The sequence below is a fragment of the Rattus norvegicus genome, chromosome 7, assembly GCF_021556685.1.
Source record: "Rattus norvegicus strain SHRSP/BbbUtx chromosome 7, alternate assembly SHRSP_T2T, whole genome shotgun sequence".
NCBI classification, from domain to species: domain Eukaryota; kingdom Metazoa; phylum Chordata; class Mammalia; order Rodentia; family Muridae; genus Rattus; species Rattus norvegicus.
Genome location: NC_141540.1, coordinates 103,273,645 through 103,298,272, shown reverse-complemented (window position 1 = coordinate 103,298,272; position 24,628 = coordinate 103,273,645). Strand labels below are relative to the sequence as shown.

At 45.4% G+C, this 24,628-nt stretch overlaps 1 long non-coding RNA gene across 25 annotated transcripts in view; it reads right to left on the bottom strand.

Moving 5' to 3' along the window:
• Positions 1 to 23,085, bottom strand: part of Pvt1 (Pvt1 oncogene) — a 221,359-nt gene extending 198,274 nt beyond the window's left edge. For 15 of the 25 annotated variants that reach the window (NR_202082.1, NR_202080.1, NR_202083.1 and 12 more), the window contains 1 exon segment: positions 21,701 to 21,919. This is a non-coding gene — a long non-coding RNA (Pvt1 oncogene). 25 annotated transcript variants of the gene reach the window in all.
• Between the last annotated feature and the right edge of the window lie 1,543 nt (positions 23,086 to 24,628).

Sequence of the window (24,628 nt, the reverse complement as noted above, 5' to 3'; positions counted from 1 at the left end):
ATGTAGCTAAGCTGGCTTTGAACTCCTAACCTTCTAGCCACTGCCTCCCAAGAGCTAGGTCTATCAGTGTGAGCCACTGCATTGGTTCCTTGCTCTTTTTCCTTGTCTGATTCCCATATATTAGATTGTCCCGCCCATGTATCTTTGGGTTTGGAGTTAATAACCACCAAAATAACCACTAAGACAACTAAAACTCACTGAGTTGACAAGCCGGCCCGACTCTAGTACGTTCCATGAATTATACCATGTAACCCTTACAAGTCCATGGAGCAGATACTACTGCTATACTCACTTTGCATATGAGCACATGAAATGTAAACATCTGAACCAATACCACTACCAGAATCCTGTGTGAGCCTTGTCTCAAAGCTAGGCAACCTGATGTGGACCTGGCAGGTCTGCTATATAAGGTCATGCAAGGCATACACTACAAAACTGATGTTCTATATTGTTATCAGTCTTGCTTGCCAGTATCTAACAGATATAGATAGAATGCAAGCCACATATGTAATTCAATGTTCTAAACAGCTACATTAAAAAACAGTAATAAATATGCAAGTAAAATTCATCTTGTCAGTATATTTCACTTTTTTCCAGAACACACAAATCTCATTTCAACATGTAATCAATATGAAATAAAAATTTAAGGTAGCTGTATTTTTTTCTAAGTCTACAAAATATAATGTATATTTTATATACAGAGAGTTGTTCAATCCTGATCTAAGATGGGAAGCCTCTTAGATCCTCCACAGCCATGTGAGACTGTGATTACCATGCTGGGCAACAGAATTTTAACTACGGTTAAACTAACCCCAAATCCCTGGGCTTCAGTGTCTCTGGGCGGACATGATGGTGACCTTGATGTCTCCATTTTCTTCTACTGTCAGGTTCAGGTCATTCTGCATGAGTGGTTGAAGCTAACAAAACTAACATGTGTTCAGCCCCTTCAGAACACCCCAGACAATGTTTCTTCAAGTTATCTAAGAAGACTCTCTCTGAAATGCTGCTTCTTTCCCTGTAGAGAGATCCAAGGGCTACTTCCCCTGGGAAAGATTGGCAAGCCACTGAAACTTAATGGCCCATCTTGTATATCGGCTTTTACGGAGACCCCATCATGCATCCTTTTCTGCTACTCAGAAGTAGAGCATCTGGAAGCTTCTACACGTCACAGCTGAGCTGCCTGCTTTTCCTTAAAAGGCATGAATTATGACCCCAACAGAAGGAATTGTAGGGGAATAGTCATGCCCACTAAGGTAGAAATGAAGGAGTGGCAAGTGAATTAACTCATCCTTTAAACCAGAACAGAAAGAATACATCATCAGTTTCTCAAGTTCTGCAACAGGGCAGGACACTGGACAGTGGCTGGGGTACTGAAAACTCACCAGTGTGCAGGTCTGGGGTTAGTGTGGCTCTCTGCCACATAAATGAGGCGCATGCAAATCTGGGCATGATCAAAGTTTAGTCTTAGTCAAAGGCTCAAGTCTTAAGGAGCTACAGCTATGGTGTCTAAGAGCAGTCTGGGATTTCTATCTAGACCAAGATTATAAACATTCCTTTATGGACATTTCCTTATTCCAGGTCTCATTCTTACAAACATCCTTTCCTCCATAGAATCTCCACTGTATGATGAAAGAAGGATGTAACTTTGCTATCTGAAGTGTGGAATAGAAGGTATGTACAAGTTCCCTTTGCCCATGGCCTACAGGAGTTACTGGCATGAGCCTGCTACCAGTCCAACCCATTCTGCCTAAAGTCCCAGGAGGCACAATCTCATTTCTTTGTTCTCAAAGATCTGGACAAAGTTGGCTATGGATGGTTCACCCCCTGGATCTTTCTAAACTCAGACGCATGTCCCAGAATCTGAACTGGAAGAGAACAGAACCCATGGGAGTCCCCAAAACAGGGGCATCTCTACAAAAGCAAAGGGGTCCCAAATCCTACTCAAGCACTGCCATTTAGACTGACACGTAGTGGCTTTCCACAAAAATGAAGAATGTGCACGGGGAGTTGACAGAGGATAGCTGATAGGATCTGCAAACTTCCAATCCAGTCTTGATGTTTCAGCTCACGAAAAGGGCCTCCTTGATTGCACAGCACACATGCCCCAGGGACCATGATAAAGACACTGATGCCCAGAGGTTTTCTGTGCTGGTGACTTTAATCTGAGTCCCAGAGCTCCAGAGATAGAGATTGCCTCAAGGCAGGAGAGCAGACCACTGAAGACACATAAACTTTAAAACCAGGCACCAATGGCTCTGGCTCTGGCTCTGGCTCTGGCTCTGGCTCTGGCTCTGGCTCTGGCTCTGGCTCTGGCTCTGGCTCTGGCTCTGGCTCTGGCTCTGACTCTGACTCTGACTCTGACTCTGACTCTGACTCTGACTCTGACTCTGACTCTGGCTCAGCTGATGATTTGCCTTGGGAAGTTATCTAGCCCCCTGCCTCCACCTTTAGAATGGGAGAGGCAACATCAACCTACAGCCAGGTCTGTGCACACTGACCTGAGGTGAGAGGGAGGATATGGAGGTCAAAGGGGAAGTAAGTGGTTGGTTTCATTAAGACTCAACTTCCTGGATCTGGATTTAAGGACAAGGAAGGGAGAACCGGAAGTTAATGAGTGAGATTTACAGAGCATTCAGTTCTGAATCCACTTCCTTATTCAGCAAAGATAAAGTAAATTCTCTTTATCATCAGCACAGACCCCAGTAAGCATAACCTGCGACTCAAAGACAAGAAGGGTGTCAATGGTCAGTGCTTATTGAATGCTTACCTTCTGGGCGCCAATAGATACTTGCTAAGTGCTTGGAATCTCATTTAACTCACTGCAAGGTTGAACTAGCTTTACGAATGGGGAGAGTGAACCTGGAAAAGACAAGTGACTAGACCTGAGTTTGAAGGGATAGAAAAACTCTCAGAGCAACCCTGAGTTAACTAAAGACCAGGATCTCCCCCATGATGCTCTGCTCTTTTGCTTTCTAACACACAGGGACAATTAAGGACACTTGGTTGTCTCTCACCATCAGAAAGCTGCAGGTCTCCGACCAGAACCCCAGGTGTAAAGGCCCAGTCTCAAGGCCTGAAGCAAGAGCCAAATGAGTAAGGTTCTGGGGATAAATTGGGTCCTTCTCTGGAAGGCAGATAGGTAGCAATTTGAGCCCGCGGTGTGGAATGTCAAGCAGGTGGCAGCATCAGAACTGAACAGGTATTTCATGCCCAGGAGACATCCAGAAGGGCTGGGTTTCCCCCATTCAGCTACTGGTAGGTGATCTGTTTCAGATGGGAGTTAACCAAGCTCAGAACTCCCTAGAAGGAGACACCTCACAGCACTACAGGCCCTGAATGAAACTGGAAACTTGGAGGAGGGGAAAGTGCCATCCCGGAACAGCAGAGAACAGAGTCTGAGTGAACTGTGACTCTGCCCGCCATCTTGATCCCACCTCGAGGAGAAAGTAAACTGTAGAGCTGCCAGGGCTGAGCCCCTGGGAGCTGCATCTGCTCTACTGTGAACCTCAGGTCTTTACATGAAATGTGAAAGTGATCTTCAGACAGCACAGGGAGTGTTCAGTGACTCTCTGGGCAGTAACTTTATTTCATTTAAATCTAAAACTAGCTGGGTGTGGTGGTGCATGCCTTTTATCCCAGCACTCAGGAACTCAGGAGACAGAGGCAGACGGATCTCTGAATTTAAGGCCAGTATGGTATACAAAGGACATACACACACACACACACACACACACACACACACACACACACAATCTAAAACTAAAAGTATCTAGTTTTGTCTTTAGTGGTAGACACTATCCCAGACAGTTAATTTCATTGCCTAGTAAGGTAATAAGAGAATGAGGTAAATGCAGGAGACTCAGGCTCTCAACTATAGAGCTGTGCTCTAAACCATCCCCCCAAGAATATCCCTTTAGATAATCTACGAGGACAAACAACTGAGCCAGAAGTCCCTTTCCAACTTAGAGAGTCTGTGATTACTAGAAATCTAGAACAACATGGGGAAAGCTTTCAACAGATTACTTCATGCACAGGGTGTATGTCCAGGGGTAAGTGAGCTGCTCTCATCGGATCTCTGCCAAGTACAAGTGAGATGCTAGGCTCTTATATATGCAAAATGGGCCAACAGCACCCTGGAAAGAGATTCTAGAAAGTGAATAAGATGTACAGGTCAAACTAGGCTTAGTAGCACACACCAGCATTTAAGAGACTGAAGTTGCAAAGAGTCTTGAGTTCATGGCCACCCTGGACTGCACAGCTGAATAGTACTAGGCATAGTGCAAATACCTGACACAAAGGCCAGGAGGCTAAAGTCTTAGAGGATAACACAGCCAAGGTCACAAGCCCTGGGCCCTGACACCAGGTGAGATAGCTTAACTGGGTTTCTCATACCAAAATTAACCATAAGGTAGCCAAGATTATCAAAACTAGAAATGAAGGGCTGAGGAAATATATAGCTCCATTACCTGTTAAACATTCCCAAAGTCCTGGGTTTTATTCCCCAGTATCATATAAAACCAAATGATGGCATATACCTATAATCTCAGCACTTAGGAGGAAGAGGAAGGATCAGAACTTCATGGTTGTCCTTGATTACACAGTAAGTTTGAGGCTATCTTATGATGTGTGACACCCTCGAGAAAAAGCAATGACTTTACTGAAATGATTTTACAATTATGGGATAGGACACTCTCAAGAGAATTAGAAGGACAGCCCAGAAAATGGAAACGAAATATCAAGACTCATGTATCTGGGAAGGAATTGCCATCAAAGAACTTAGATAACACAATAACCACAATAACAACAAAAGTTTCTCAGAAAATACTCAGATATCCAAGAGCTACAGGAAGACACTCATCGCTACTCATTAGAGAAATACAAATCAAACTAGAGTGAGACCAGGCAGATGGTTGCAACCTGTAATCTAAGCACTTGGGGTGCTGGGGCAGGAGGATGGCAAGGTCAGAGACAAGCCTGGGCTACAGGGTGAGACCCGTGTCAAAACTGTAAGTGAATAAATGATCCTGGAATGGGCATAAAATTCCTATCTAATATAGCAATGTGTAATCCATGTTCAAAGCAGTATCACTCACAGTCTTTGAAGGGTGGACGCAAAGCCAAACACACCAACGAATGAATAAAGGACTGTGCTTCATACATGCAACAAAATACTTGGGCAGTTTCCACAAAGAATCAACGTGAGATACATGCTTCAGAACAGCTGAGACCATTGAACACACCGTGCTAAGTGAACAAAGCCAGTCACTTAACAAATGCTAAATGATTTCACCGAGACGGTATAAGGGAGTAGCCTGAGTCCTAGACTCAAAGTTGAACAGCAGTTTCCACAGCTGGCCGGGAAGTGAAAATGTTTAATGGATAGACTTTCGGTTTGAGATAATAAAGAAGGTTCTAGTAATATTTAGTAGGGAAGGTTGTGCAATGAATGTCCTCAAAGTCATTTGAATTGTACTACATGGAAAAAAGAATGAACAAAAGAAAAGAGGGTGAGTGAAGAGGATAGGGTAACAGGAAATAGACTTTTGCTAGGATACCCCAAGCTGGCCCTGAGCTCACTCAGTAGCCCAGGCTGGTCTCAAATTCTTCCTGCCTCATTTCACAAATAGCTTAGCTTTCAGGTTTGCACCACTGGAACTGTGGCCTCAACCAATAATACTAACAGAGTTAACATCTGAATACCATATTATTAGAGTTGTTAGCAATACAAGTAATGGCAGATTGTGATTATCTCTCTTAAGGTTTATTTTTACTTTTCATTCATGTGTACCTGTACATCTGTGTGAATGTATGTCATGTGGACAGAGGCCAGAAGAGGGTGTTGGACGTTCCTAAAGCTGGAGGCAGTGGCAATTTTAAGATGCCAGATGTGCGTGCTTCCGACAGAGCTTTGGTCTTCTGTAAGAACACTAAGCATTCTTGACTGCTGAGCTACCTCTGCAAGCCCGCAGCTTGTGACTATGTTAATGACACAGTTTCCTCCTCTTTGCCCTTTCTCTTACTCCACCTTTCTCAAAGACAAAGGCTGGACCTTCCAGGAACATCCAGATTCCTCTTTACTATCCCCCTGACAATCTCAAATCCCGGTCCCTGTCAAGCTCTACTCCCTTTGTGTCCCTATCCAATTTCCTCTTACAACTCACCGGAAGATGGTAAAAAATACTCCATAAAATGGTAGATTTAAGAAAAAAAAAACTGCATAAAATGACATATTGCTATTCTCCTCAGGACATCAGGTTGGTTTTCTTCCTCAAGCAATCCTCTTATAATCTCTTCCTGTCTGTGAAGAGAAATGTGACTGTCATTCTGGTCCCCAGGTGAGATCCTCAGTGGCTCAGCAGCCAGCAAGGGAAAGGTCACAGAGCCATTGAGAAACTCATGATAACCCACGCCCCACACAACAGGAACAGAGAACCAGTCAGTATGTGTTGAGAAGGCAGAGAGGGAAGAAAAGAATGTAGGAAGTGGTGACTTTTCCAGCTCTTCCTGGAAGTATGGAGGAAACGGAAGGAAGGGCTCAATTGTAGGCAAATAACTCTAAAGAAAGATTTGTTGACTCTGTGTCAGGAGGTGCTGGGCCAAAATGGCATTCAAGTCCTCAGCCATCCAAGTAGGGCATGCTCACCATGAGAGCTGTTGGCTGAAGGGCTCTGGAGATACAGAGAGTCCCAACAGAAGGGGTTACGGCAACCTGAGGGCGCCACTATAATCTGAGCACTGCAGTCTACTAGCACACAACATTTGTTTGTCCTACGACTTCCCTGAAAACCTGACTTGAACATAGTTGAAATCAGGAGAGGGTTCGCTATATCTCGTTTCCTGTGAGGAGTGATGGTTACTGTTCATTGTCAGCTTGAAGCATCTAGGTGACAGACCTATGGCAAAACCTACGAAGGCGTTTCTAGACTGGGTTAACTGAAATGGAAAGATCTACCCTGCATGCAGACAGCACCATTCCAACTGGCTGAAGTCTTAGACTTAAAAAGGAAAAGGGAGCTGAGCACCAGGATTCATCTCTCCGCTTCCTGACTACAGATGCAGTGTGACCAGCTGCCCCGTGCTCCTGTGCAGCGATGTTATTCCCACAACAATGGACTGCACCCTCTCAAACTTAACCCCAAACCTCCCTTCCCCCCTTACTATACGTTCATCAACTTTTTGACTGAGGCAATGCAAAAGAGTAACTAATACAGTCTCCCACTGTACAGCCCTAGCTAATCTCGAACTTACGAGCTCCCTCCCTCTGCCTCCCCAGTGCTACCACACACAGCAGTAATCAAGAGATTTTATATTTTTTTTTATTTATTTATTATATATATGAGTACACTGTAGCTGTCTTCAGACACACCAGAAGAGGGCATCAGATCTCATTACAGATGGTTGTGAGCCACCATGTGGTTGCTGGGATTTGAACTCAGGACCTCAGGAAGAGCAGTCGGTGCCCTTAACCACTGAGCCATCTCTCCAGCCCCGAGATTTTATATTTTAAAAGCTCCCTCATCTTATAGTTTTTCCCTTGGTGTAGTGGGGATGTCGAAGAGGAAACCCAGGTCCTCATGTGCTCCCTAGCAAGTGATGCACTCTAGCACTAGCCCCAGCTCAGGTTTCTCTTGGAAAGACAGAAAGCTCTGCCTTCACATCCTTGTTAGCATAAGTAGGAAGATACACTCCTCAAAGGACAGTTGTTCCTTCTGGAGAAGACTGCACGATCAATGTCTCCTATTGTACGGTAAGTTACGGGCTCACCTGGGATATTTGCATATAATTTGCTCATATTCCTGAGTGGACTTGCAGCCCTGCAGGGGCATGATGCTTCTGCAGTTCATTCTAAGGTCAGCACTTAGAAGCTGCTAGGGGTTAAAGATTGCATACTTCCTGGAAGAGGTGACCTTTAAACTGCATTAGAAAGCAAAAAACAGCAGTTCCCTCAGTGAGGAAGTGGGAAATGATCAATTCTTATCCCAGGAGCAGACTGGCTAATTGTTATGTGGTTATGATGCATAAAACTCAGAATCATCTGCAGAGATAAAGCTTCTGGAAGAATCCAATCATTCCAAAACTTCCTAATGATTCAAACCTACGCTGGCTGGCTGCTTCTGCTGTTACCCAAGCCAGGAGCATCCTCAGGACAAAAGCACACAGACTCTAAAGTTCAGCTGGGCAGGGCCAGGATATAAACCATGCATTCAGTAGTTCAATAACCACCCACTGTGGACCTATATGCAACAGGCACCCCATAACAATGACGAACCATTAAAAACTTTTTAAGTACATGATTTTAAGTCCAGTTGGCAGCTAGACGAAGTGTGTTTCTGCTAGGAGAAGCGTGGAAAGTGGGCAGGGATACAAGAAGAGGCTCCTTCCTGAACTAAAGGAAGCTGGCACCTGATAAGCAGAGTAGGGGGCTGCCCTGAGCTTGTATGGATTGTAGTTTCATGAACAAGTCACAGGTATCAGAATGCTTCCAAATGTACTCTTAAATTCCCCCTTGATAGTGGGTGAGATGGCTCACAACACCTTTAATCCCACTCAGGAGGCAGAAGCAAGTGGATCTCTGAGTTCCAGGCCAATCTGGTCTACAGAGTGAGTTCCTGGACAGCCAGGGCTACAAAGAATCCCTGTCTCAAAACAAGCAAACAAACAAACAAAAGCAAAACAGAACAAACAACAACAACAACAAAAACCCTTACATGATGGTGTACATCCGTATGGTACTACCACTAAAACACATCTCTCTGTTTTGCACTCGCAGGCTTTAATTTCTTTTCTTAAATCTTTGTTTTTCCTTTTAAAAGGAATAAGCATTCGGGGAATGTCTTTCTAAGAGAAAAAGCATGTACGGAATGTTCGGAGTCATGATAGGGAAGAAATACAGCCTTTGGCCCCTACCGGAAGCACAGAAGCCAGAGCCGATTCAGCCAGCTAATCATCTCCAGAGCAGAGACCACGCAACAGCACCCAAGGCCTGAAGTCAGCCCCAACTCCTCCCCAGACCCCCTCCCAGTACACATTTCTGGAAGATTGTCACCCACAGTGACCGGGCAAGGCAGGCAGGCTCCATGGAGAGGGCAGCTGCTGGAGGAAACGGGAGGCCCCTCCGGCTGTATCTTCCAGCCGTTAACCAGTCTGGCCAGCTAGGGCAGTCTGGCCTTGGCCTCAGGCTTCTCTGAACTCAATGCAAGCAGGGTTTATATAGACAAGACTTTAAAATCTCAAAACTGACTGCTAGGTTCCCAACAATGCTACTCAATTCCTGAGTCATGACTTAAGAGGGACCCAGCTCTGGAACAAGCTTGGTCGGGACAAAGGCTCTCCCATAAACTCCAGAGGACTTTCCATGCACTGGCCTTTTTCCTTTTCCTATTGAAACTCAGAAAAGTTCAATACTTAACCAGAGAACTTAACCAGAGTGTTACCCATTTCTTTCTCTCTCTCTCTCTCTCTCTCTCTCTCTCTCTCTCTCTCTCTCTCTCTCTCTCTCTCTCACATAAACTAGAATATGCAGGCATATCTGAAGTTCCATTCTGATCTCACTTCTGCCCTAATTCAAACTCAGCCACATTCCTCAGGGCAAAACAACGGACAGGATGTACAGGATGTCAGGTGGTTTTAAAAGGCTCTAGCTACAGACCAGGCCAATCTAGACTCAAACATTACCATCCAAACAGAAGTTCTTTCTAATTCCAATGGACGTTGAATTCATTCTCTTCCCTTCTCCGGCCAGATAACTATTCTCTCCAAATTTTCTGGCTTCTATCCCTAACTGGCCAATCCATTCTCAACTTAGCAATGAGAAAGAAGCCCACCGAGGAAAAAGACAGGAAAAAACCACAAAAGAATGGAGGAACATTGAAGGGTAGCCATACATGGAACTGCCCCCACCTAGATCTGGCCCTGCCCCCACAGACCCATCCATTTCACCCTAAATGCACACTTGGCATTCTGAATAACCCCCAGGTTTCCCCTGCTTCGGGGCCTTCGAATGTGCTGTTCTCTTTGCCTATGAAGCATACATATGAAGAAGCTACAATTTACAGCCATGACAGCTTGTCATATCTGCTTCCCATTTTTTCCTCCTCTTTTCTACATGTTTTCAAAATGTACACATGGTATGTATAGGTGTCTATATTCTCATAAATATATTTATATAAAAATGAGATAAATGTTTTATCTAGCCCAGGCTGGCCTTGACCTCTCTACGTACTTGAAACTGAGCTTGAATTCCTGATGCTCCTGTCTCCACCTCCCAAGTGCTAGGTATCTGAGTGGACACCGAAACATCCAGTTTATGTTTGTCTACTGAACAGCATTTAAAGTAACATGGTGTTAAGTAAAATGAGGTAGGCATAGGAAGATACGGAATGATCTCACACCTATGTCGATGTCCTTGAGTTTGAGAGTAGAACGGTGGTCATCAGATGCTGGGGAGCAGAGAGGTCAGTGAGGCTAAGCCTCTAGGCCCAGAGCCACAATTAGATGGAAGAAATGTGTTCTGTATGCTGGAACTATGGATATATTCAATAACACAACATTGTAAGATACATTTCAGAAAAGCCAAAAGAAAAGGTTTGCATGTTTTCCCACAGAAATGATCGGTATCTAAAGGAGGTATGCCTACTTAGATTCAAACATGTCTATACATGCCTTAATAACACATGTTGCTCCATAAATACAATTTTTATGTCAATTAAAAAAATATAATTTTTAAAACATGTGTTGTTCTAGTTTGCTTTCTGCTACTATAATAAAACATTGACTGAAACCTACATAGAAAAAAAGAGGGTTTATTTGGCTTACAGGTTCCAACCTATCTTCAAGGGAAGCCAGGAGCCATAAAAAGAAGCTGGGCCCACTCAGAAGGAAACTAGAGCCCCATCAAGACTGGTACAGGGAGGCAGGAACTGAAGCAGAGACCATGGAAGACCACGGATTATTGGTTTATTACCCATGTCTTTCCTCAGCTATCTTTTTCAGTATCCGTATCAGTGATCTAGGCTCTCCTCTATGAATTAACAATTAGGAAAATACCCCAGGGATATTTTTATAATTTAATGGTGAAGGCAATTGCTCAATTAAGGTGACTTTTCCCAGGTGACATAGTTTGGGTCAAGTTGACAAACTGAAATGTGGTAATGCACACCAATAATGTCAGCACTCGGAAGGCTGAGGCAGTGGAATTTCTGATAGGTCAAGGCCTACAGAGTTAATTTTGGGATAGCCAGAGCCATAGAGCAAGATTATGCTTCACGTGAAGATAGCAAATACATACGCGGGGCCTAGATGCCCCTGAGTTGGAATTGACCTGAACTCCTCCCTGAACACAAGCTTTCAAAGGAGGAAAGAACTAACAGTCCTATCCAGCTATGACACCACTAAACCGCAAATGACAACCAGCAGAGTTCATTAAGCCTAGGAGTGCAACAGTGGCATGGACATCATAATGGTAACCACAGCTCTTTAATTGGATGTTAAGACCTGCTCAACAAGAGGAAACCCGTGCCTTGTACTGGAAACCTACCCAGGGTTAGTAAAGTCATAGATCTTATCTTGTTAGAGCCCCTATAACTGCTGCTCTACTAAATCAGCACGATCCCTAACTACGTTCAAAACATTTGTCCTTCTACCCACAGATAAGTGTAGTCCTCAACGCCTCCTTTAAGGAAACTTCTTTTTGCAATAGACAAAGACCCTAAAAAAAAAAAAAAATAGCCAGTCAAAATTCAAAGCTGTAGCCTTGTCCCAAAGAGTACATCTACAATAGAGCTCCCTGACCTGAGGCTCAGGGTTCACTGTGAAGAATGGGTAGGATGGTGGTAAAGCAGTGGGTTTTTCGTAAGATTGTGCTCCTAGAAAAGTCAGAAGCTACACCCATTCTCCAACGTGACTAACACACAAAGGACAAAAACAACATGATAATGTTGGTAGAATAAAGCCCATGAGGCCCCACCCTATATAAAAGACTACTAAGAAAGCCTGAGACAGGAAAAACGGTCTTCTCTAGGGAAGAACACACCAACTGCTTATCCAATACCAAAAGTTCAGCCTTTAGAACATATACATACAAGTAGCATACACAGGCAAGGCAAATTGCTTTTATATAGTTAGGAACACACACACACACACACACACACACACACACACACACACACACACGTATATGTACTTCTACATTCGTATACACATTCATATACATATATGTATTTAACAACAATTTAGAGACCATTAATTTAGAAGAGGGCAAAGAGTGGTATACAAGACAGTTTCAAGGAAGGGAAGGAAAGGGGAAAATTATGTGATTATATGGTAATCTCAGAAAATTAAAAGAAAAATTTAAAATCTTCCCCAAAAGAAAGCAAGGAAACAAGGAAAGGAGGAGGGGGAGAAAGAAGGGAAAGGAAAGAATGCATTAAAAAAAAAGCAGAAGGCGGCTTTGGCACTCAATACCAGCACCTCCCTCTCACTCATCCCCAGGTGAAGCCTTAAAATGCTGCACCCTTCTAGCCCAGCCCACATCCGCATCCTTCTCCACGCATCCTGAAGTAGAACGGAGATCCAAGCTGGGAATCTTCAAATGTACCTCTGCGTGGGGCTGTACATGTGTTTCCAATTTCATGACACAAAGCCAAGCTGGTCTGTGAAGTGACCTCACACACTCGCTAACCGGGCCCCAGAATCCTGTGTCACACAAGCACGCCAACACTTGAGTCAGACTTCCTATTTCCGGCAAATTTTAAGATGTGAAACACATACTTCTTACGAGTAGCCCAGACATCCTTCAACTGGAGGAGGGGCCTCACACAGTGTGGGACAATCATGAAGCACAGCGCTCCTCCTCCAGTGCAACGGGGCAAACCACTTAGGGAGGGAAACCACGTGGAAGCTCCTAGGTGAAGGGAGCCAATCTGACTTGACAGTGCTACTAAACTATCTGCATTTACCAAAACATGGTGTATGTTTAAAAAAAAAAAAAAAAAAAGGATGAAGTCTCCTCTTAAAACCCTCTTTTCGAGAAAACTGATTTTATGAGTGAAATTCGGAATCTGTACATATTAGTCATCCCTTTTGCTCCCTGCTTTGTTATATGTGGCTTCTATGCATGTATATGCTTCCGGGCTCATCTCTCTTACATGAATAAGTCCCTTAAGTCTCAGTACCACAATGTCTCTGAGCACTCCTGAATGAAACAAGGCCTTGCCGAGCACTGTGCACACGACAGGTATCTCTAAACATCAGCGGATGAAGTGTGGGTGAAGAAAAACCCAGGAGCTAGGTGTGCAGCGAAGCAGGCCTGGGAGGTGTACAACTTGGGAGGCTGCAAGAGGAAAATCGTAAGTGTTTGGCTTGCTTAGAGTTCCTAAGGAGCTTGAAGCTAGCCTGGGGTACATTAGAAAATTTTATCTGAAAAAGATGGGGGAGACAGGGAGAGAGCTAGAGACCGGAGGGTGCATATGATAAAGATAAACATGTTTCTAGCAAGTAACTCATTAAATGTTTAAGACAAGTAAAAAGACCATGCAAAGAACAATATTACATGTCTCCAGAAAACAGTAAATTTATTTAAAATCCTAAAATCCCAGAAAAACTCTAGCTGTATGATTTGTTGAGGATAGAAAAATCCATATATATAAGCATTTAAAAGCTCGGTAACTAAATAAAATGACTCAAATCAAAGGAGAGATTAAACAACGAAACAGCCACAGAATATATCTCTATACTACTTAGCCAATAAAGTCAAGGGACCAGCACATAGGTGCACTCAGGAATGTGTAGGACAGAGCAGCAACAAGCAAGAAGTCAGCAGCTCTGGGTGTGCATTGTAACTACAAGTATCTAAGAAAAAAGCAACGGGAAGACAAAACCAAGATAATTGAAGAAAATTTTCAATTTTATGTCTATTTTTGGTGGGAGTAGATTGCCATCGGGAGGTGCTGGTATTCCAATCCATTCCAGGCCTTATCCATGACTTGTACATACTTTAGTGCCAAGCCCCAAATGCCAGGGACGATTCCCCCTCCCACAGAGATTTTTTTTCTCCTCCTCCCTCTCCTCCCTGATGGGGGTAGAATTTACTGGGGCTTGATCTCAAGGTCTTAAGAATGGTAGGAGAGCATTCTAACACTGAGCTGTGCCCAGCCCTCCTTCCAATTCTGACAAGTTCATCCCTCTTCGATAAAGAGACTTTTAATTTCCTAATCACAGCTATGTCCACCGAGACTCCAGAATTCCCAAGTCAGATGTTTGCTCCTGAAGCCCACCTTCCACAGGCTCACAAAACATCTGTCTAAATGTGAATCTTGGAAATTGTTTTTTGTTGAGACACTTAAAAGGTCCCATATCAACCAGGTGTCTGTGGCACACGACTTTGATCCTATCACTAGAGAGACACTGGCAGGAGGATCTCTGAGTTCAAGGCCAGCCTGATCTACAGAGTTCTACACAGAGAAACCCTGTCATGAAAAAACAAACCAAAAACGAAAGGTCCCGCGTTGACAGCCTCACACCAATCGGCCTGACCACTGTTGACCTGGACAGTGTTCCACTCTCTTACTTCCCCACAGACATTTCATTTCCTGTCTTCATTCAACACCCCATGACCCAGGCACCCGCCGGCTCAATGGTCAGTCCTACCAGCTCTGTCTCTCCCTGTCCTGGGCCAGACTTCTCTGCTACAGTAGATTCATGGTCCCATCCACCTGCTTGCTTTCTCCCCTCAAATGTGCCAGCAGTTACCTCCACCCTTCTGCTCTCTCCTAAAAGGATTTTTAAATTTTGTTTTGTTTTGTCTTATTTTTTGGAAAGTCTTCTGTATCCCAGAGTAGCCACAAATTCAATTTGTAAATGGGCATGACCTTGAATCTCCCAGCTTTACTTCCCGGCTTTTGGAATTACTGGTATGCTTAGCTCATCGTTAGATAGAAGTCAAAGCCAGGCCTTAGGCAAGCCCAATAACCCTAAAACTGCGCTACATCAAGCCTCCTGGAAGCATCTTGATATAAGGTAAGGTTTCACCTTTGCAGAATCCGCTGCCTGCCTGCCTGCCTGCCTGCCTGCCTGCCTGCCTGCCTGCCTGCCTGCCTGCCTGTCTGCCTGCCTGCCTGTCTGCCTGCCTGCCTGCCTGCCTGTCTGCCTGCCACTCACTAAATGTTCCCACACCTCAGACCTGTTTCATGGAAATATCACCAAGTATAATTTTAGATTTTCCAGTAGCCACAATAAATAAACCTAAGAAACTGATGAGATTAACTTTAAAAACATATTTCACCTAACCCAAGGCAGTCTAAAATGTCACCCTTTCAATACATGATCAACATTTTAAACTGGATCACTCAGATTTTACATCCTTTTTGGGGGTGTGCTTTCAAAAACCTATGTATTTAACAGAGGGCACATCCCAAGTTCATTCCTGGACACGGGCTACTTGGGCTGGGTGGTGGAGTTTTCTTTCTTTTTTTTTTTTCAGAGCTCGGGACCGAACCCAGGGCCTTGCACTTGCTAGGCAAGCGCTCTGCCACTGAGCTAAATCCCCACCCCGTGGTGGAGTTTTCTATGCTGGGATCTCCAGGGAAGAGTCGGCAGCTCAGTCCTGTACCCCCAACAAGAGCTCACCGCCTAGAGAAGTACTTACAGGGTGTGTCTACCAGCTCCTCACGCTCCACTTCCAGCTGGCCCTCCCCCAGTCCCATTGACTTTCTTCTTATCTCAAAAGCTAAGTTTAATAGAATCATATTGCCACCTAAAACCTTTCAGTGAACCACTGGGAAAAAGATAAAGAGCTTTCAACCAGAAGCCCTGGTTACAAGTGTATAATCACAACACTTGGGAAGTTGAGGCTACAAGTTCCAAGCCAGCTTGGGTGACATAGTGATTTCGGCCTGAACTGTATACATAATGAGACCTGGTCTCAGGAAGAGAGAAAGAGAGATTAGGGAAAGGGTTCAGTCAATTAGGTGCTGGCCTTGCAATCATAGGACCAACATAAAAAAAGACCTGTTTGCAGCCTAGCCAATGAACTCCAAGCTGATGAGCGATCCTGTCTTAAGCAAACAAACAGAAGGTAGATTGCACCTCAGGAATGTCCTCTGGCTTCCACATGCACCACATATACGCATGTGCTCAAATACACTTCCATTCAGCCACCTCTAGTACACAAACAATAAGAGCTTTTGCAGAGTTTCTGACAGGCATTGTATGTAGCGGTGGCTCTGGTTTCTGTTTCTATCACTGTCACCTGACTCTCCTTAGGCCCTTCCCACTCTTCTTGCAGCTCCTAAGTCTCACCCTACTCTGACCTTGGGGCCTGCCTGACCTCTCCTCAGGGGCTAAAATACACAGCCCCACACTAGCACACAAGCTTCTCTGTGGAATTGCTTTATCCCAAGAGCCTCCCTTCCCCAGGCCACTCCACTCTAGCCCTCCAGATGCTAGTGTTCCCCAGCTGGGCTCCAAGCAATTGTGACCCTCACAGATACCAATAACTGTCATTACTGCGTGCTGAATTCCTCACGCGTCTCACCTTGCCATATTATAAGTTCTACTCTTTCAGAAACATATTGGAGTAGACTTGGCCTCCAGTGAATAGATCCCATGTGCATGAGAACGAAGGGCAGCATGAACGAGTGTGAGTCTTCAGTCTCACAGGGTTTAACCATTTACTGGGAAAAGACAGTCATGTATGCAGTCTACCCCGAAAAATAGGCAAACATTATAAATAAAGTAAAACTCCATAAAGGAACTCGGAGAATGGAAGATGGACATTTTATAAGGAGCCACGGAAGGAGCAGGATAACAATGATAAACAGAGCAAGAACTACTTACATGGTGCCTACTGTGTGCCAGGCCTGCCCGGACACATGCTGAGCACACCACAGCTATTGAGAAGAGGATTCGAGGCCCACGTGGCACTGACACCATGGCTCCCCCGTCATGCTCACCCTCCCTCCGCCCTGTTCTCTTGGGTAACCTTGAAAATGAAGCCATACGACGGTAGATATTTTTGTCCTCTTGCTCGCTAGTTCTCTGGACGCTACCCTAGTGCCTGGCACCCAGCATGTGCTTAGTAAATGAATGAGTCACTCCATCCACACTCAAAAGAGCAGCAAGTGAATGGCCAGGCTGATTCACAGGCAAATGGGCCTAAAGAATAATAAACAGTGGTGAAGGCTTTTACTCAAGGGCTAACTGCTGCACTGAGAGCTGGGCACCATCCCTCAGCAGGCAGAACCACTGTCCTCCCCATACCATAGCTGAAGATATGCTTGCTGGCCCACTGAGCTGTGTGCAAGGCAGTCGGACCTCTGAGGGTGCACCCTACGGTCTCTGCACTTCAGGAGACTGCTCTGCAGCAGACTGGCTTTTCTTCTCACACCTTATTTCAGCCAGAGCTACCGATGAACAGCTGTGGTGAAGCCACTGCCAACTCACGACCCGTGCTCGGATGTGGAACGGTACTGTTGCTGGTCCCAGGCCCTCTGCCCTGTAAGGTCTCTCTCTGATGATCCTTCCCTCCTCACAGCAGCTCAGTGCTCCATCACTCCATTCTACAGAAACAGAAACTGAGGTGATACACTTGCTCAAAGTACCTGGGATCTATATAGGCCTTTAAATGGCCCTAGCTGCATCTTGCAGCATTCTGGCTTCCTCCCTTTTTAAAGTGTCCTTTTCTTACACTTCCTACACTCTGAAATTGTCTCACAACTGGTCGGCAGTAACAGAAGAGACAGAAAATTCCCCTTTCCTGGGGCGCGGGGGGGGGGGGGAGGTTGAGGGGAGAAGGGGGAGCAGTTCTTACGTGTAACCTGATTCCCAAAAGGCCCAGGGCTGTGTAGACACCAGATATTGCAAGAAGTTTAAGGTTAATGAAGGAAGAGAGGTGGGTAAATAGAACAGCACCCCAGGCCTCAGCCACCACCAATCAAAACAGGAGGCAGTGAATTGCTGCAGCTGCCTTAGCTGGCATTCGGGAGAGCCTTGGCTTCAAAAACACTTAACCAGTACTGAAGAGACAACTCAGTGACGAAGAGCACTGGCTGCTCTTCCAGGACCCGGGTTCGATTCCCAGCAACCATACGGCAACTGACAACTCCGACTCTGCAGGCACCTGGTACAAGTGGTGCACGTACATACATGCAGACAAAACACACATATACATGGAAATAAATAAATCTCTTTCAAAGAAAAAAGGACAGCCTATAAACAAATGAGCCAAAGTAACAGAATTCTAGGCGGGAGGAGAATGAATTGAATGTGGTGACATCAGTGATTATCGCAGCAAGCACCCTGGAGATAGAGGCCCAAGGAGTAGGAATTTCAAGTCAACCTGGAAATACAGGAGGCCTTGCCTCAAAAGGCAAACATGAAGCCGAGCATTGTGGCCTATGCCTTTAATCCAGCACTTGGAGGCATAGGCAGGTGGATCTGTGTTAGTTCAAAGCCAGTCCCGTCTACGTAGAGACTTAAGACAGCCAAGACTACACAGAGACCCTTAATATAAGGCCATGGGCTAAGAGGGTAGTTGGGGTAAAGGGGAGAGGACTTGGCTAGCATGCCTGATACTCTGGGATGGGTTCCCAGAAGGGCAGAGAAGGAAAGAAGGGAGGGAGAGAACAGGGAGGGGAGGATGGAAGGAAGGCACGCTTGGACTCCAAGACCACACCAACTAGCCAGCATTTTTTTTCTTAATGATAGCATGCAAGGAAAGCCATCATCATCTCTGTTCTGATGAAGGTCCCTACATCAGTGCCTGAATATCACTAAGCGGATAAACTGGTACTCAGAAAGCACCAGGAAAAGGGAAAGGTGTTAGTGATATCAAGGAGGCCGAGTTTCCATCTGCTCTAATGTCAACAGTAATTCAATCCCAGTAGCGGTGCTAGTAGTATGATTTTTGCCACAGAGCCAAGCAGGGTGCCAGGACAGTTCCAATTGCAAATTGATTACAAGTTCTGCCTGACCCTTCCCACCTCTCCCCACCCAAGGCTCCCGCCGAGCCCCAGCACACCCCTTCCATGACGACAGCCCTGGAACTCTTCCAGCACTGAACCTTTGTCTTGTCTCAGCCTGCTGTGTGGCAGCAAAGGTATCTTGTCTCAGCCTGCTGTGTGGCAGCAAAGGTATCGAGTCAAAAGCTATTAGCTCCCACGTGCTCTTGAGCTGGGTGCGCAGGTGGAGTATACTCAGGCTTCTTGCTCAAGGCCAAGGGCCATCTTTTACTTGGTTCTTCGCTGTCTTCTGACTTCTGAAGGTGACCAAACAGCTCTGATCTAAATCCTATTAGCTTTGTTGCTGTCTAGTTACCTGGCTTGGGGTGATACCTTTAACCCTCAGCTGTGTTCCTAGTCTAAATTGATGACATTATTATATCATATCACATCATATCATATCATATCGATAGATAGATAGATAGATAGATAGATAGATAGATAGATAGATAGATAGATATTTTATGAGACTGCTGGGAGACTGAAATAAAATGCTATATCTAAAACACTTAAAAACCAGTCTGAATATGGTGGAATCCACCTATTACTTCAATATATGAGAGGCCGAGGCAGAGAGAATGCCAGTTCGAGGCCAGCTTAGGTTACAACAAACACACACAGCCTTACCCATAAAAAGAACTCCATGAAGGTCGGACATTTTCCCTTAAGTATGTTTGCAGAGTTGTGGACAGTACAAATATAAAGACTAAGCCTGGCATACTCGAGAGGCTGAAAGTCAGCATCATACTAGTGCCTTTGTTCCAGTTAGATACTGTGACTATGGTATTGCTCCTTACAGCCAGAAAAGCAAATCAGATCATCAAGGCTCCTACCAAAGGACTCATGGGATCTACAGCCGTATTACCCCAAACCCCTCATCTGCTCTGATCTCCAAAGTTAAACACCCTCAGCCCTGGCTAGTATTCTGGTGGCAGGATTCACCTCGTGGCCTATTATGAGACATAGAACTGGTACATTTTAAAAATATACAAACACAGTCGTCCGCAGGACTCTACCAAGGAGAATCTGATTTGTGTGTTTGTTTGATGGTTTTCTTCTTCTGATATTTAAGTCCCTGAAACATCAAGGTTCACACTGTAGCTCAAGCTGGCCTGCGGCTAAGGCTGACTTTGAATTCACGATAATCCTCCTGCTTCAGCTTCTCATATGCTTGGATTATACGCATGAACCACACCTAGCTCCAAAGGCTTATGTGTGTGTGTGTGTGTGTGTGTGTGTGTGTGTGTGTGTGCGTGCGCGCGCGCGCATTGGTGGAAAGCACTTGTAACTATGGATGTACCTCAGTAGCCTGGTTATTCTTATTCTAGATTATGTTCTGCCCCTCCTTTTAAATCAATATGCTAACACAAGCATAAGATATACCATGGAAGTTAAGTCCCAGACTCTTAGTGACATCACAAACTGGTATTAGGAAAAAACGGGGGGAGGGGGAGGTTCAGCACAATGCAGAACATGAGAACGCTGTATCTGCAATCAACTAGAGGAAAAACAAAACAACAAGCCATTACATGCAAAGACTACATGCCATCTAAAATATATCCAAGTATAGCCATTTGCTGGCTTCCTTTCAGCTTCTAAAGAACAGGGACCACCACAACACCAGCTTACATGCCAATGTGAATGTGACGAACTTCACAAAGCCTTACCCCTCAAGGAAGAGCTAATGGCTGTCAAAAGAGTAAGAATCAGTTTTCTCCATGGGTGAGTCCCTGATAGCTTATCCAATCCCAAGTGGTCAGTTCTAAACACACACACACACACACACACACACACACACACACACACACACACACACGCAATGTTAAATGAACTAAGCAGCCTATATTTATATACACTGTGTTTATGTGTGATTTAAAAAGAAGTAAGGGATTTGAGGGGGTTGGGAGTCACATCAGGAGTTGCAGGGAAGAGAGGGGGGTAAAAATGATGCATAGACCATACTTATTATGAAAGTTTTAAGAGCGTGTGTGTGTGTGTGTGTGTGTGTGTGTGTGTGTGTGTGTGTGTGTGTGTACACGTGTATATAGTAGAGTCCAACAAATATTCAAGGTCCTCAGAATCCCCAGGAAAAGGCTTGTCTGCCGTTAATATGAACAAATTCAGGGCCACTTGCACAAAATGGAAGCGAAGGTCACTGTGGTCCAAGAGAGTCAACAGCTGACATGACTAAGGATGGCAGCTACATGGGGCAGGCAGGCAGGCAGACAGAAGGTTCCGGACATGGCAGACATAGGCCTCAGCAACCAGGAAGACTGCCTGCCAGCCTTCCATGTTAAAAGAAGACAGGAATTGGATCCGTGGAGATGGCAAGAACTCAGCAGACTTTCAGAGGGCAAATAACACAAATCATCAGAATCAGAAAAAAGAGATCTTTCCAGTTCTGTGAACTGCTGTCACCGAAGCAGATCAGGATGAGTGGAAGAGAATCAATCAAAACAAAAAAAAAAAAATTATCTCTTCTACTTTTCAAGAGAAACTGGTTTATGCAAAACTCTGCACTTAATAGGTACAGCAGCAAGAAGCAGCCACGCTTAACCAGGCAAACAACAAGGTAACCCCAGTCACTCCCTCACAGCGTGGAGTGTGGGTCCCTAACACCCATAATGCCCTAACCCAGCCTTAACGTTTCACCAAATCCATCATGAACCTAGCTGAGTTTAAACAACCTTAAGGCACATCCTTACCTCCAAGATGTAACTAGCACACTTCCAAGCACCGGAGAGCAGGCCACCACGAGGTTTTTCTAGTCATGGAGTCCGTGTGTATTTCTGCTTTCCTGACATCTTTGTTCCTTATAAATCTTTTAAGAAGTCCCACTTGGAGTTCCAAGGATTGAAACACAAACGCTTTGCCACTGGCTAGAGCTTGAGAAGGACTAGCTATGACCATACGACTGTGCAAGTGAACAAGCCCAAACTTGTCACTGCCCATATGCAAAACAGGCCTGCAACATCCTACCACATGCAGTTAAACAGAGACCTGCATCCTTAGCCCTCCCCAACACACAGACAGACACACACACACACACACACACACACACACACACACACACACACACACTTCTTCATGGCTTTCTCTGGGCCAAATGACATCAGTCCCTTAAAAACACAAGAGCAGAAAGAAAACAGAAACCTTACTTCTCCCTAGACTCTCTTAAGTGATTTCTCTCCTTCCTAAGATTCTAGATTGTCCTGAAGAGCTCAAAAGAACAGATTATTGCACACCAGTAAACTCATAGGAAAATCCATGATATGTCTCCACATAGGCACATGTAGCTTCATGGCTGCGCTTCCTGGAAGTCTGTACAGCTCTCCCACACCACTTATAGGTACAGCAGAAAATATTAGCCAAGAAAGGGCCAATCTCGTTAAAGCAACAACCTACCCCAAAAGAATTAGTAATGATGAAGATGTGGGGGCCTTCAACAAACACAGGAATGCAATACAAAAGCACAGAAAGTTTCATGCCACGGAGTTTTAGGAGATCACCTTCTTTCTGCCCCGAGGGGGTGTCTCAGAGGAGGGCTGGCCAGGGATGGAAGGAGCATCACTAGATTCAGACTTCCAGTTTCATAAATGAGGCCTCCAAACCACATCAGCGGCCCCAAATCTGCGCAGATTGCAGGGGGCGTCTCTTTTTCTTTTAGACATGAGGAAACGGGCTTTTGATCAAGTGCATAAATCCAGAATTACCTCTATGTAAAGACCATTCTATGTAATCTCCTTTGCACCCACACTCCTCACCCACACCCAAACTCTCTGGCAATCTCGAGTCTAGGGATGAGGAAAAGTTCAAGGTTAACATACGCTCGTGGGAATGCAAAAGCCACTTTCCTCTATCCAGACTGTGCATCCCTGGGCTCCAGAGTTTCCAGGGGATAAACTTGGAACTTACGGGAGGGTGGATCCAGCCGTGACTCCGAGGTCACCCGGGCTGCCAACATCCTTTCCACGTGGATATCCACTCGGGGACCTCTGAGTTCCATACTGACTCGCAGCTTCTCTTCATTCTGGCCTTGTACAACCCGCTTGACCAGCGGGTCCATGTGCTCGGCGGCCGCACGCGCTCTGCCTGGTAGAGCGCGGGGCTGGCGGGTGGCCCGTGACGTCACGGCGGCTCGCTCCCGGCCGCGGGGGAGGGGGAGAAGCGCGCGCCACCAGGCCGGCCGCGTGTGTCCTGGGTCTCCTGGTATCTGAAGGTCCCTGGCTTGCGGGATCCAGCTCCCCACTCTGCTTGCTGTCCTAGGCAATGAAGGGGCACCGAGCCTGAGAATTGAACCGCGTGGTGGTGGCGTGCCACTGAGGCTGCCTAGTGCCCAGATGGCACTAGTAGAGAGCACACTGTTAGCCCTGGACTGGGGGTTCCGGCCACACTCAAACCTAGGTCATATACTGGTCCCACACAGCCTGGGGCTATGCCCAGGTGATAGCTGGCTTCCCTCCCACTGTTCCTTTCTAAGGCAGACACCCCCATCCCCCTTCACCTTGAAGGCTAGCAGACTTCCCACTTTTAAATAGAGAAGAAAACTCGAATGAATTAAAAGGACCAAACTGCTCAGGAATTAGGTCGATAGTTCTCATAGAAGCTCCCCCCCCCCCCCCCGAGTCTGTTCTATTTCAGAACTCAAATCTGAGAGCACTCCTGGGTACCATTCATCATCTGCAGTTCTGGAGAGAACGCACTAAGCAAACTCGAACTGAGAGGACCACCTGTCTTTGCAGCATCCTCCACTCTTGGTCCGTACAGGGTATTAAACTAACCTCTCAAATGTTCAAAAGCCTCTGCAAAGAAAGAAGGCTGGTGTGAAAGGCACGCGTATACTACGATATTCTTTTATCTATATTAAATCACGCACTGAACAGATGCAAATCACTACTACCATTCAGTCCAGCATGACAGCCTGCTACAAAAACAAGGAAGGGAAAAAAAAAAGATGAGGGAGACTCAGATCCTAGAAGAAAACTTGAGTCCTATAAAGCGGGGACGCGTAACTAGGTGATATCAGGATCGTGGAAGGTAATGCAGGCCCACTCTTTTCTCAAAACACTATACCTCACTTTATTTCAACCTCTCAGAGAGTCTTTGCCTTCTCCGTCCCTCTATGTTGCCTTCAATTTCTTCTTTTCATTACTTCTTAGCCATACGAAGATTTCTCTGTTGAAGAGAAAAATTATCGTTCTCGTGTGTGCCAGCGCGATATGCACGGATAATCGCGCCGTATTTGGTTGGTTTCCACCCTGCGAGTGACCAAACAGATCTCTGGGTTCAGATTATCTCCTTCCTAGAGAGTGAAGATGGTTCTGAATTCTTAGTCTACATAGGGTGATGTAGATGCTTTCAATGTTTCAGGCATTCCCCAAGCCACCTGCTGCGCCCTGGGGAAGCGGCAAGCACAGGCACTCAGAGGCCCAGTTTTAAAGCCAACCTCAGTACCAAATCCCTGAAGATGCTACCTGCCCCTTGCAGTTAGTCCTGTACACGAGACCCCCAACGACTGAAGACCTTCAACCAGGCTCATCTTTAATCTTGATCAGTTCTCCCTTCCCTGGGACAGAACTCTGGCTGCTCTAATTTTAGACTACTATTTTATCCGTAACCTAATATAAAAATAA